This window comes from Lagenorhynchus albirostris, chromosome 1 (assembly GCF_949774975.1).
Source record: "Lagenorhynchus albirostris chromosome 1, mLagAlb1.1, whole genome shotgun sequence".
Classification (NCBI taxonomy): Eukaryota; Metazoa; Chordata; class Mammalia; order Artiodactyla; family Delphinidae; genus Lagenorhynchus; species Lagenorhynchus albirostris.
Window position 1 is genome coordinate 28,510,744 of NC_083095.1, and position 12,389 is coordinate 28,523,132.

The 12,389-nt window shown below is 41.4% G+C and overlaps 1 protein-coding gene and 1 non-coding gene across 2 annotated transcripts in view; one reads left to right on the forward strand and one right to left on the reverse strand.

Annotated features, from left to right (window-relative positions):
• Positions 1–542: 542 nt before the first annotated feature.
• ENTPD5 (ectonucleoside triphosphate diphosphohydrolase 5 (inactive)) overlaps positions 543–12,389 on the forward strand; it is a 36,136-nt gene continuing 24,289 nt past the window's right edge. The window contains exons 1-3 of the mRNA XM_060139265.1: positions 543–826; positions 2,283–2,361; positions 8,217–8,281. The gene's annotated coding sequence lies outside the window, so the exon portion shown is untranslated. The remainder of the gene's footprint in view (positions 827–2,282; positions 2,362–8,216; positions 8,282–12,389) is intronic.
• Positions 5,516–5,588, reverse strand: TRNAG-CCC (transfer RNA glycine (anticodon CCC)). The gene has a single exon. It is a non-coding gene; the product is annotated as a tRNA-Gly (tRNA).

Genomic DNA, 12,389 nt, shown 5'->3' on the forward strand with positions numbered 1-12,389 from the left:
GGCGGCGGGTGGCCGCCCCGCGGAGGCGCGCGCGCGCGCGGTGAGTGTGCGAGAGTGGACATGCCTGAGCCAGCCGGGGGCCGGGGCTGGGAGGTCGGCGGGGCGGGCTGGGAGGCCGGAGGGGGCCAGTCCCGGGTGGCTGCGCGACGGTGGGGGCGCTCTCCGCTAAGGAGGCTTGGCTTCGCGGCGGGTCCAGCCGGCGCGCCGCGGTCGTGAGAGCGCCGCTCCCGCCGGGTTTGCAGCGTTTCGCGTCTCGCCCGTGCGTCCTCTCCTTCCCTCGCGCTGCAGCCACCGTGGCCGTGGCAGCCTCGCTCTCGTCCCTGCGCCGCCTCTCCCGAAGCTGCCCCCGACTCTTTGGGTTTCCTTCTCCCTCTCCTGGCTTTTAACTCTTGCTAATTCTGTAAGGGATGGCGCAGCCAACGGGCTTCCCAGGCCAAACATTTTTTGGTGAGGCAGTTGAGGACTCCTCTGAGGGGGGCTGGGGGTGAGGCGGGCAGCGGCTGCTGGCGTCGGAAAGCCTGGCGGGGACAGAAGGGCTGCCCCCTGGGTTGGGAGAGGCTCCGGGGCCTCGTGGAGAGTCCTTGAAGAGGGGTGTGCTGGGGTCAGGCCCTCGGTCCCGTTCTGTACTGTCGTGGCCGGCGCTGCCCGCCCAGGGCCAGCCCCGGATTCCCATTTGCTAATAAGCTCTTGCGTTCGCAGCCCTCTTTTTTTTCTGCGAGTCGCGTAAAGTTGAAAGCTCATGCATTTTGGTGCGTTTTGGTTTTGGTTTGGTGCCCCCCTCCGCCCCCCCCTCCAGCACGCCAGTGAAAAGGAGTAGTACTGAAAGGTACTGTTCGCCTTTTTCGGAGGAGGAGCTCTGTGCTTCTGCCTTCATTCAGTGAGTTAGTCCGGGAGTTACTGAGGAAGACAGGGAATTCTAGGTGCCGGGACAACAGAAAACTTGTGATTGAAGCTCTGCTGTGCGTTATTCTCCCTTTCAAATTGAATTTTAAATTTCTTTAAAAACTTCATTGTACATCTTCCTTCTCCATTTCGCTAAGGAGAACTTAATCCCTACACCCTTTCCAGAGGTTTCTGATGCAAACCCCCCCTTTTTTTTCCCACTTACGTCGTTTCTGTTTCTGAATTCAGTGGTTAGGGGGAACATGCTGATTGGTGTTAATATTAATGAGCGCTGGAAATCTTTTTAGCCATACCATTTGCTTGCATGATAGTGGCTTACCCTCTTCTGGTGCTTTCCCCCCCTCTATTTGCATGTCACATTTCCATGAGCCCATGGTGGAATTATACATTGAAGGGGTTTATTCTCATATTGAAGCTATAAAGTTATTGATTTTGTGTCTAAGGTTCTGAACATGCACCCTATTGATAACTTGCCGGAAAGAGAGGGTAGGGCATCTTCTGTCAGAGGCTTGACATTTGGAATTCATTCTAAAAAATTGGTTACTGTGCATATGAAAGTCCAAAACTTTTGTTGTCTGTAGACTCATTTATAAACATGAAAATTTGACTGTAACAACATTATTTCTTAATATATATGCATAATACTTTACTTACATGTACATTATAGTTATTTTATTATACAGCATATTTTTATTGACTTTAAGTTTGATTTTGTAGTTAAAGCTGTTGTAACTTGAATACGACTAAGAGAAATGCCCAGATTCACACTGTGGTAGATGTAGGTCTAGAATCTGTAGTCTTCTGAACCTCCACATCTCTGCCAAAGAACTGGATGTTATTATTCAGTCATATGTTTGTAAAAAACATCCAATGGTACAGATAGTAGAGTAGGAAGTTGCTATTTAGCAATTTATCTGGTAGCATTTCCTTTCATACTTTCTTGTAGGTAGTTTTACTATGAAGTTTATTTCGCTGAATAAATTTGCTTTGTTTTATTTAATTAATTTATTTATTTATTTTTGGCTGTGTTAGGGCTTCCTTGCTGTGTGCGGGTTTTCTCTAGTTGTGGCGAGCAGGGGCTACTCTTCCTTGTGGTTCGTGGGCTTCTCACTGTCGTGGCTTCTCGTTGCAGAGCATGGGCTCTAGAGCTCAGGCTCAGTAGTTGTGGCGCACGGGCTTAGTTACTCTGCAGCATGTGGGATCTTCCCCGACCAGGGCCCGAACCCGTGTCCCCTGCATTGGCAGGCGGATTCTTAACCCCTGTGCCACCAGGGAAGTCCCATGCTTTGTTTTATTGTTTAGAATGCTAATGCGTTTAAAACTTGGGATAAGCATTTAGTGTTTTGTTGACTTGGTTTTGTAATTCTTTTTTTGCCCAGTTTGCATGGTTCCTGGTCAGCATAGAAATGTGGAGTGTCTCGGCTGAATCCTCATGCAGACAAGATCATTATGGTCCTGGTAGGTAGGGCAAGTATCTGGATGTGAGGTTACACCTCTGCTATCTTTTTTTTTTTTTAAACATCTTATTGGAGTGTAATTGCTTTACAATGGTGTGTTAGTTTCTGCTTTATAACAAAGTGAATCAGTTATGCATATACATATGTCCCCATATCTCTTCCCTCTTGCATCTCCCTCCCTCCCACCTTCCCTATCCCACCCTTCTAGGTGGTCACAAACCACCGAGCTGATCTCCCTGTGCTATGCGGCCGCTTCTCACTAGCTATCTATTTTACGTTTGGTAGTGTATATATGTCCATGCCACTCTCTCACTTTGTCCCAGCTTACCCTTCCCCCTCCCCATATCCTCAAGTCCATTCTCTAGTAGGTCTGTGTCTTTATTCCCCTCTTGCCCCTAGGTTCTTCAAGACTATTTTGTTTGTTTGTTTGTTTTTTAGATTCCATATATATATGTGTTAGCATACGGTATTTGTTTTTCTCTTTCTGACTTACTTCACTCTGTATGACAGACTCTAGGTCCATCCACCTCACTACAAATAACTCAATTTCATTTCTTTTTATGGCTGAGTAATATTCCATTGTATATATGTGCCATATCTTCTTTATTCATTCATCTGTTGATGGACACTTAGGTTGCTTCCATGTCCTGGCTATTGTAAATAGAGCTGCAATGAACATTTTGGTACATGACTCTTTTTGAATTATGGTTTTCTCAGGGTATATGCCCAGTAGTGGGATTGCTGGGTCGTATGGTAGTTCTAAAGCTGTAAATGTACTTCATTTGCTCCTGGGTTGGTTTTGTTTTGTTTTCCTGAATTGGATTTTCTGTCTTTGCCAAAAGATGTTAACTTTTCTCTTGTCCCATTGACTGTAATACCATCAAGTGCGGAGTTGCCCAAAAAGCCAAATAAGAACTTAGGATTATATCTCAAAATACATATTATTTCTAATTTTTTCTTCCAGTAGTTCCAGAATTGGGTTTACTCTCTAAAGTCATCTGTGACTTTATTCTGGTTTAGCTTGGAGACCGAGTTTCTACTCATAAATCATCCTTGAAGTTGCCTGATAGCTGATGCTGTTTTATAAGTAGAAGAGACCAGGTGAACAGTTTTGGGTTTTGTTTTCACACACCCTTTAGAATCTTGGATGCATTTATTGTCATCTGAAGGAGACTGATCAATATTTCTGAATATCATGGAGAGTTACTTTCATCCTACTTTTTCATTACATGTGGTACAAATATAGAATTCTATTAAATAGCTATCATCTTGTGATATTGTTGCAGGAAGGGGGACGCCTTCCAGGGCCCGAGAGTGGGCTCTTGTCTAACACTCAGAAATGAATTGTCTGAGGAGACACACGTGCTGCCAAAGCAAGAGATTTATTTGGAAGGGGCACCCGGGTGGAGAGCAGGAGGGTAAGGGAACCCAAGAAAACTGCTGTGCCACGTGGCTCGCAGTCTCAGGTTTTATGGTAATGGGGTTAGTTTCTGGGTTGTCTCTGGCCAATCACTCTGACTCAGCGTCCTTCCTGGTGGCACACGCATCACTCAGCCAAGATGGATTCCAGTGAGGAGGATTCTGGAAGGTTGGTAGGACATATGGACTCATGTCTCCTCTCTTCTTTTGACTTTTCCCGAATTCTTCCAGTTTGTGGTGGCTTGTTAGTTCCACATTCCTTACCAGGACCTCCTGTCACAAGATAACTCATGCAAATGGTTACTGTGGTGCCTGGCCAGGGTGGGCGGTTTCAGTCAGTGGTTTCCCCTAACAATATAATGACTAGTTCACATCCCTACAGAGGATAAGGAATCCTGGAGATAAAGGATATAATCTTATAAATTTTCAAATCAGTTTAACATTCACTGTTTTACTTATATACAGAATCTGTTACCACAGATTATTGTCTATTGGCAATTTATTTGCAAAATATTCAATTTTTATTAGTTGTCCTTTCTGACAAAACCATTACACAGGACTTAAAGTCAGGTGGGTTTTTTTTTGAATTTTATTTAATTTATTTTTTTCTACAGCAGGTTCTTATTAGTCATCCATTTTATACATATCAGTGTATACATGTCAATCCCAATTTCCCAATTCATCCCACCACCCTCCATCGCTTTCCCCCCCCCTTAAAGTCAGTTCTTTAAGAAAAGTTATATACCGGAACTTCCCTGGTGGTCCAGTGGTTAAGAATCTGCATTCCAATGCAGGGGCTGTGGGTTCGATCCCTAGTCAGGGAACTAAGATCCCACGTGCTGCAAGGCAGCTAAGCCCATGCACCACAACTACTGAGCCCACGTGCTCTAGAGACCCTGTGCCGCGACTAGAGAGAATCCCGCATGCTGCAACGAAGAGCCTGCGCTGCAGCAAAGATCCTGTGTGCTGCAACTAAGACCTGATGCAGCCAAATAAATAATAAATAAATGATATAGAAAAAAAAAGTCATATACCCAAATTTCAAACCTGCTTATCTGCACTTTTCATTTCATGGATCTGTCAAATGTTCATTCATTTAAGAAATGTTTAGTAGGTACAGTACCAACTGAATACCAGGCTCTGATAGCTTGAGGGGTACAGTGGGAGACAAGACAGGGCCCTGCCTTCAAGTGGCTTACAGTCAGGTGTATAACATGCTGACCTGGACATTGACCTCTGAGAATATACAATACACATAGCTTCCTCATTGGAAGCTATGCACAAACAGTTAACAATAAAATTCACCAAGCAGTGATGGATAAAGCGGAGATGATATGGACCCTACGTGCTACAGGAATTTGCAGGCATGAAAGACTATCAGAAAGTTTACAGGAGGAGGTAGGCTGAAAGTAAAAGGGAAGGCTTTCTGGGAAGGTAGAACAAATGAGCAAAATCAGCGTGTGCTTGAGACAAGGAGTAATTTAACTAGAGTAACGGTTCCCGAAGTGTGGTCCACGCACCAGTAGTATCAGCATCATCTGCTAACTTGTTAGAAATGCAGATTCTCAGTCCCAACTTGAGACCTATTGAATTGGAAATGCTGACAGTGAAGCCCAGCGATCTATGTTTTTTGGTTGTTTTTAAATATTTATTTGGCTGTGCCGGGTCTTAGTTGCAGCACATGGGATCTTCATTGCGGTGTGTAGAATCTTTACTTGGCGGCATGTGGGATCTAGTTCCCTGACCAGGGATTGAACCTGGGCCCCCTGCATTGGGAGTGCAGAGTCTTAGCCACTGGACCACCAGGGAATTCCCCCAGCAATCCATGTTTTAACAAGCCCTCCAGGTGGCTCTGATGTGTGCTTAGAGCAAAGGGTTTTTGTATGAAAGTAGTGGGCAAAAAACTTTGGTTGAGGTAAGCTGGGACTTAGAATGTTAGGCAAGAAGTTTGTCTTTTAATCCTACAGAGCAGAGTCACCAACTTGAAACTTGAGAGCTGGATTTGGCCCATAGATATGTTTTGTTTGGCCTGCATGGTGGTTTTTTGAGTTTTGTTTTTGTTTTTTTAATGGAATTAGTTGTCACTATTTTAAAAACCAGATTCTACATAGAAATCTGTGCTTTTAGCTTATTTTCAAAAATCAGAAGACCTGGCAATACTGAGCTTGTATTTCATCATGGCAGCAATTTGTGGGAACAGCAAGCAACTTACCCTTTAGAGGGGACAAGATGGGACATGTGCTTTCCAGTTTACACAGTCCCCACAACTTCCTGTTGATTACACACACCTTTACTTACTTACATTTTCTGCCTGGCCCCAGTAGGTATTCCAGTATTTGAGTTTGTAACTTCTGTTATGGACAGTGGGAAATTGATGAAAGTTTTCAGAAGGAAAGTGATGTGACTTATATATTCATTAATTCATTCAACAGACATTGATGAATTAACTAACCATTGCATATGCCTGGTTATGCAATGTTCTCAAAGATGAATGAATCCCTGCCATGATATGGGTTACAGTCTAGTGAGAAAACGATGAAAGTAGTATTTAGGAAGACAGTAGCGTATGGGTTTGAGAAGAGAGACATTGGTGACTGGAAGACCAGTTAAGAGGCTATAGCAGTCCAAGTCTGAAGTAATAAAGGCCAGACTTTAGATATCAGCAAGAAGCTAGGAGGGAAGAAGGAGATGGGAAAGATATTGCAAAGCAAAAATCATCAATCCTTGATAAGAGATTGGGCATGAGAGAGGAGAATTCAAAGGTGATGAAGATTTTGAGTTGTGAATTAGGAAGTTTGTGGTGCCATTAACAAAGACAGGAAATTAGAGAATCCATTTAACCCTCTCTGTATGGGGCAGGGGCATGGAGGAAGGGAGATGTTTGGAGATGCCAGTTTGAGGTGTCTCTTGTTTTGAGTACAGTGTATTAGCATGTATACAATATAAGTGTTTTTAAAAGGAAAATTTAATAGAAATGTTTTCAAGATTGCATCCTTAGGGGTAGATACCACTCATTCCATCCTAGAATACTAAGGGAATACCTGGAGAAGCATTGAAGTTGTAAACAAAATGTAAGAAGACCTTTCTTGAAAATGTTTGCTTTGGAGGCCCTATAGTTAGAATTTATAACATTGTTCACATCCTCTCTTAAATGTATAATTTTCAGGTTTATGTTGCATTGGTAAGTTTAACTTTCTCTTTCTGGGAGAATAGAAGATACTATATAAACTCAGATGCTCAAAGACGTTTTCTGAGTATCAGTACCACCCTTCAGAATTTAAGTCATAATTGGCTCATGAGGTAGTTCAGGGATGAACATTGTCATAACTGTTGCTCTGTTGAGATAGTAGCCAAAGTTTTTCCTCTTATGATCTTATGTTTGCAGTGCTTGGTTCCCTCTGCTTTTAAAGAAAAAATTGTTTTAACTGTGGTAAAAAATATATAACATAAAAATTGTCATTTTAACCATTCTAAGTATACAATTCAGTGGTATGAATTATATACTCAGTGTTGTACAACTATCACTACTATCTATTTGCAAAACTTTTTCATCACCCCAAACAAAAACTGTGGACCTGTTAAGCAATAACTTCCATTCTCCCCTCATCCCAACCCCTGGTAAACTCTACTTTCTGTCTCTGTGAATTTGCTTATTCTAGATATTTCACGTAAGTGGAATCACACTTTTTGTGTGTGTCTTAGTGTAACATTTTCAAGGTTCATCAGTGTCATAGCATGTATCAGAACTTCTTTTTTGTAGCTAAAGAATATTCCATTGTATTTGTGTATACTATATTGTTTATCTATGCATCTGTTGATGGACACTTGGGCTTTTTCCACGTCTGACTGTTGTGAATAATGCAGTGAACATTGGTATAGAAATATCTATTTGAGTCCCTGTTTTTAATCTTGTGGATATGTACCTAGGACTGGGATTGGCTTAGGCCCTTTTAACCACATACTCATTATGTAATAGTACCAGTCTCGAGCACATTGTGGAACACACAACTGGTATTTGAGTTCTTCACAGCCAAAAAAAGACCTCACAAAGTGCATAAACTTATGTACTTTGTTTATGGATTAGCTCTTTAATCACTGCCCCCCAATACATGTGCACACATACATCTACACAGTAATGTACTCTAGCTTTCAGAGGGAGTGTGCCTTGCCTCCCCTTGTTATTGCTGCTTTTGTAAACAAGTGATTTTATTAGAATGGCTGCAGTTGTAGTTTGAAAAGAAATTGTGAAAGAGGAGAAAGAGCCCAAGAGTACTAGACTACAAGTCAGGAGATTAACTTGGTGATCTGCTTTCCAGAGCCTGAATAGATTGGAAACAGAAATGCAAAAAGAGATAATTGAATCAAAAATAGGCATAGTGACAAGAGAGAAAAAAAGAGAACTTTGGTCTTATGAGTATCCATGTCCATCTTCTATAGGTTGAAAAAGTGATACATTAGTTGAAGGAAACAAAGCGAAAGCCTAGAAGGAAAAGAAGATATTGGTAAGTAACCTATATAAAGTAATACCCTACTTTTCCATAGGTCAGATTTATGCTTTCTTATTCCTAGCTGAGAGCTGATAGTAAATGGAAAGGGATCAATGAGCCAGTAAAAGCTGTCACAGATTCCACACCCCTTATATGTTGGAGAGGCCCTCATTTGTGTAAGTTGACATAAAAGTCTCATGATTATGGCTCTCTGGTTCATATCCCACAAAAGATTTTTAAAAATTAGATGATGGCAGCTTATTGAAGGAGTCAGGCACATGACAACACTGATCAGCGATAATAGATAGTATGATGTCAAGGAAAACTAGCTCAAAAAGCATAGCAATCTGCGACTATTAGTTAGCAGAAGGGCAGACAGTCCTACAGACCTATAGTCCCTGAAGGCATCCCAAGTTTACAGAAAAATATAGCTGATGATCATAATCGTAACTCTGAACCATAAATAAAATATGTCACTTTAGAAACATGTTTACCAAACACTATTAAAATAAAAATGTTATGGTATTTAGAGAAGAAATATTGTAAAGACATCTTTGAGGGACTTCCCTGGTGATCCAGTGGGTAAGACTCGGCGCTCCCAAAGCAGGGGACCCAGGTTCGATCCCTAGTCGGGGAACTAGATACCACATACATGCCGCAACTAAGAGTCCGCATGCCTCAACTAAAAGATCCCACGTGCAGCAATGAAGATCCTGCGTGCCGCAACTAAGACCTGATGCAGCCTAAATAAATAAATAAATAAATGTTTTAAAAAAAAGACACATTTGAGGAAATGTACTTATATGGCACCCCTATTCCTTGCTTTATACATGAGGTATCATTGTAATATTTGCCTTTCTCAAGTTTTTCATACTGATTCAACATGTTTGAAGGAGTAGCTGTTTTTCAGTTGATAACAAGAAAGGGAAAATATGTTTTCACTTCTCTTCCCACAAACTCCAGTATAAACAGTGACACATGGCACTGATCCTTGCAATTCCTCTTCTGCAAATAAGTGCCTCCCATGGTGGATATGGGTTTGGAGGCAGAGATAGTTTATCACCTTAGATTTTCATTATATTTGCTCATTGGGGCAATATTAATCCTCTCCTGATTAATAGTATCTTCTTACCTAAAGGACTTTCTACTTTTAATGAATAGGGAAGAAAAGGCCTTGTGACTTGTGAGGAAAGTGAGGCAGCAGTAGCAACAGCTTCCCTATGCGGTGATTATTGCAGCTAAGTCAGGCCTGAAACAATGAACAATGAAATCATGCACTGCCTGACCTCATTTCAGTATAAGGCTCAGATGGTTCATTGTACAGAGTGGGCCTTCTTGACATATGTCTAATGATTTTATTAAAGTGGAATAAGGTACTGAAAGAAGTAATCTGTTTATATTTGTTGGTAACTACCAATTCCAATTCCTTTATTGAGAGAGTATTTGATCTTAGTGTTGAAGGGACCTTGAAAGAAATCTCATTCAACCAGCCTATTGATTTGTGAATCCACTTGGACAATGTGATCAGGTTTGGGCTGAGCCCTTGGGGCAAGAATTCTCCTCTCCCCACCAACATGAGACAACTCATATTATTGGGAAATTCTTTTTCCTGTTCTATCTCTCCCCTGTAGTTTCCATGCTCACAGGTCTTATTATAGCTCCTTGGCAACAATCTAATAAAAGTTGTTTTTTTTTAATAAACCTTTTTTTATCTAGTTAATATTTGAAAAATGCTTGTTATAAAATTTTTCAGTGGTTTTCAAATCTGTGCCAGTTGTCAGTCTTATCCCTTTCTACCAAATATCTCTTCAGTACTTAAGTATTAATTATTTTTATTTATTTATTTATTGGCTGCTTTGGATCTTCATTGCTGTGCGCGGGCTTTCTCTAGTTGCAGCAAGCGGGGGCTACTCTTTGTTGTGGTGTGCAGGCTTCTCATTGCGGTGGCTTCTCTTCGTTGTGGAGCACAGGCTCTAGGCATGCGGGCTGCAGTAGTTGTGGTACGTGGGCTCAGTAGTTGTGGCACGCGGGCTCAGTAGTTGTGGCTCGCGGGTTCTAGAGCATAGGCTCAGTAGTTGTGGCGCACAGGCTTAGTTGCTCCGCGGCATGTGGGATCTTCCCGGACCAGGGCTTGAACCTATGTCCCCTGCATTGGCAGGCAGATTCCTAAGTATTAATTATTAATACTACCATCGTATTAGAATTTTTCTTTTGTATGTAGCATGAAGAAAGTTGCTATTCTGTTAATATATTTTCACTCTGTATCTTCCTTGATTTAGTATTTAATTTTCATTATTCAGTTATTAACTGATATCTGTAATGACTCACTTCTTTTCTTCCTACTCTTTTCTAAAATTATCTGACTTTTATTTGAAGTATTTAAACTCATTTTCACTCTTAGAAACAAGCAGGACATTGTTTGAATTGTAGTTTTTCTGACTTTAATTCTTTTCCTTAAGTAAAATATTGGGACTGTAACAGAAAAAATGAATGGCTTCAAGTGGTGGGATATGATATTTTCAGAGGAGTTAAAAGTCTATGACATTTTTAATTTTTAAGAGTTAATATCATTGGAGGGACTTCCCTGGTGGCACAGTGGTTAAGAATCCACCTGCCAATGCAGGGAACACGGGTTCGAGCCCTGGTCCGGGAAGATCCCACATGCTGCGGAGCAACTAAGCCCGTGTGCCACAACTACTGAGCCTGCGCTCTAGAACCCGTGAGCCACAACTACTGAAGCCTGCACGCCTAGAACCTGTGCTCTGCAACAAAGAGAAGCCACCGTAATGAGAAGCCTGTGCACCACAACAAAGAGTAGCCCCTGCTCGCCGCAACTAGAGAAAGCCCACACACAGCAACGAAGAACCAACACAGCCAAAACTAAAACATAAATAAATTTATGAAAAAGAGTTAATATCATTGGAATAACATATAGTTTCTAAAGCAAGAAGTATGTAAGTTGTGTTAATAGGAATATATGTAAACTGGAAAGAAAAGGCTGAATACAAAATACTATACAAATACTGGTTATAACTGGCAGTAGCCAGCCTCCAAGATGGCCCCATTGATCCTCACCTCCTAGTATTTGTGCCCTTGTGTAGTCCTCTTGCACATTTCATCAGCATTGGTCTGTATGACCAATGGAATATGGGGAAAATGATAGTGTATGACCTGAAGGGTCATACAAAGCATTGCTCTCTCTTGGATTGCCCACTCTGGAGGAAGCCAGCCAGCACATTATGAAGACATTTAAGGTTCTATAGAGAGTCCATGTGGGAAGCAACTGAGACTTTTTTCCAACAGCCAAGATCAGCTTGCCAACCATTGAGTGAGCCATCTTGGAGATGGGTCCTCAGCCTTATCCAAGCCTTCAGATGACTGCAGCCCCAGCCTGCGTCTTGACTACAGTATCATGAGAGACCCTGAGCCAGAACTGTCAAATTAAGCCACTCCCAAATTCCTGAACTAGAAACTATGAGATAATAAATGTTTATTGTCATTCTAAGCAACTAAGTTTGGGGGTTATTTGTTGTGCAGCAATAGATAACTAAGGTACAGTATCCTAAAATATTTATTGGTTAGATATGTAGAAGAGAATTTGGACAATGTAAACAGTGTTTACTATCTTTTAGATTTTTTTTGGAAAATCACTTTATCACAGTTTTAACAGTTGAATGTGTTTGGTTAGAGAGATTGAATTTAGCTATAGAACTAATAGGTTCAGAAAAAGAAAATTATAGCTTCTCCTAAAGCAAATTGAATAGGTAGTCATTAATCATTCTCTCTTAAAAGTTTAACTATTTATGAAAGTATTCTCCCTTTTTATGTCACTTTGCACTTTATTCCTATTGTCACTTCTCATTGAGCACCTTACTGGATGGACACTCTTCTAGGAGCTTGGGCTACATCAAAACAGAAAAAGATTTCTGCTCTCAAGGAGCTTATATTCTATCAGAGAAACGCAGATAGTAAGCATAGTAAATAATCTCTCTAGTATGTTAGAATTGATAAGTGGTGTGGAGGAAAAAAGTAGACCAGTGTAAGGGGGATTGAGAAAGCAGATGGAGGTAGGGGAGCGTGAGGGAGAGTGCTTAGAGTAGTAAAGATAGGCCCCTATACGGAA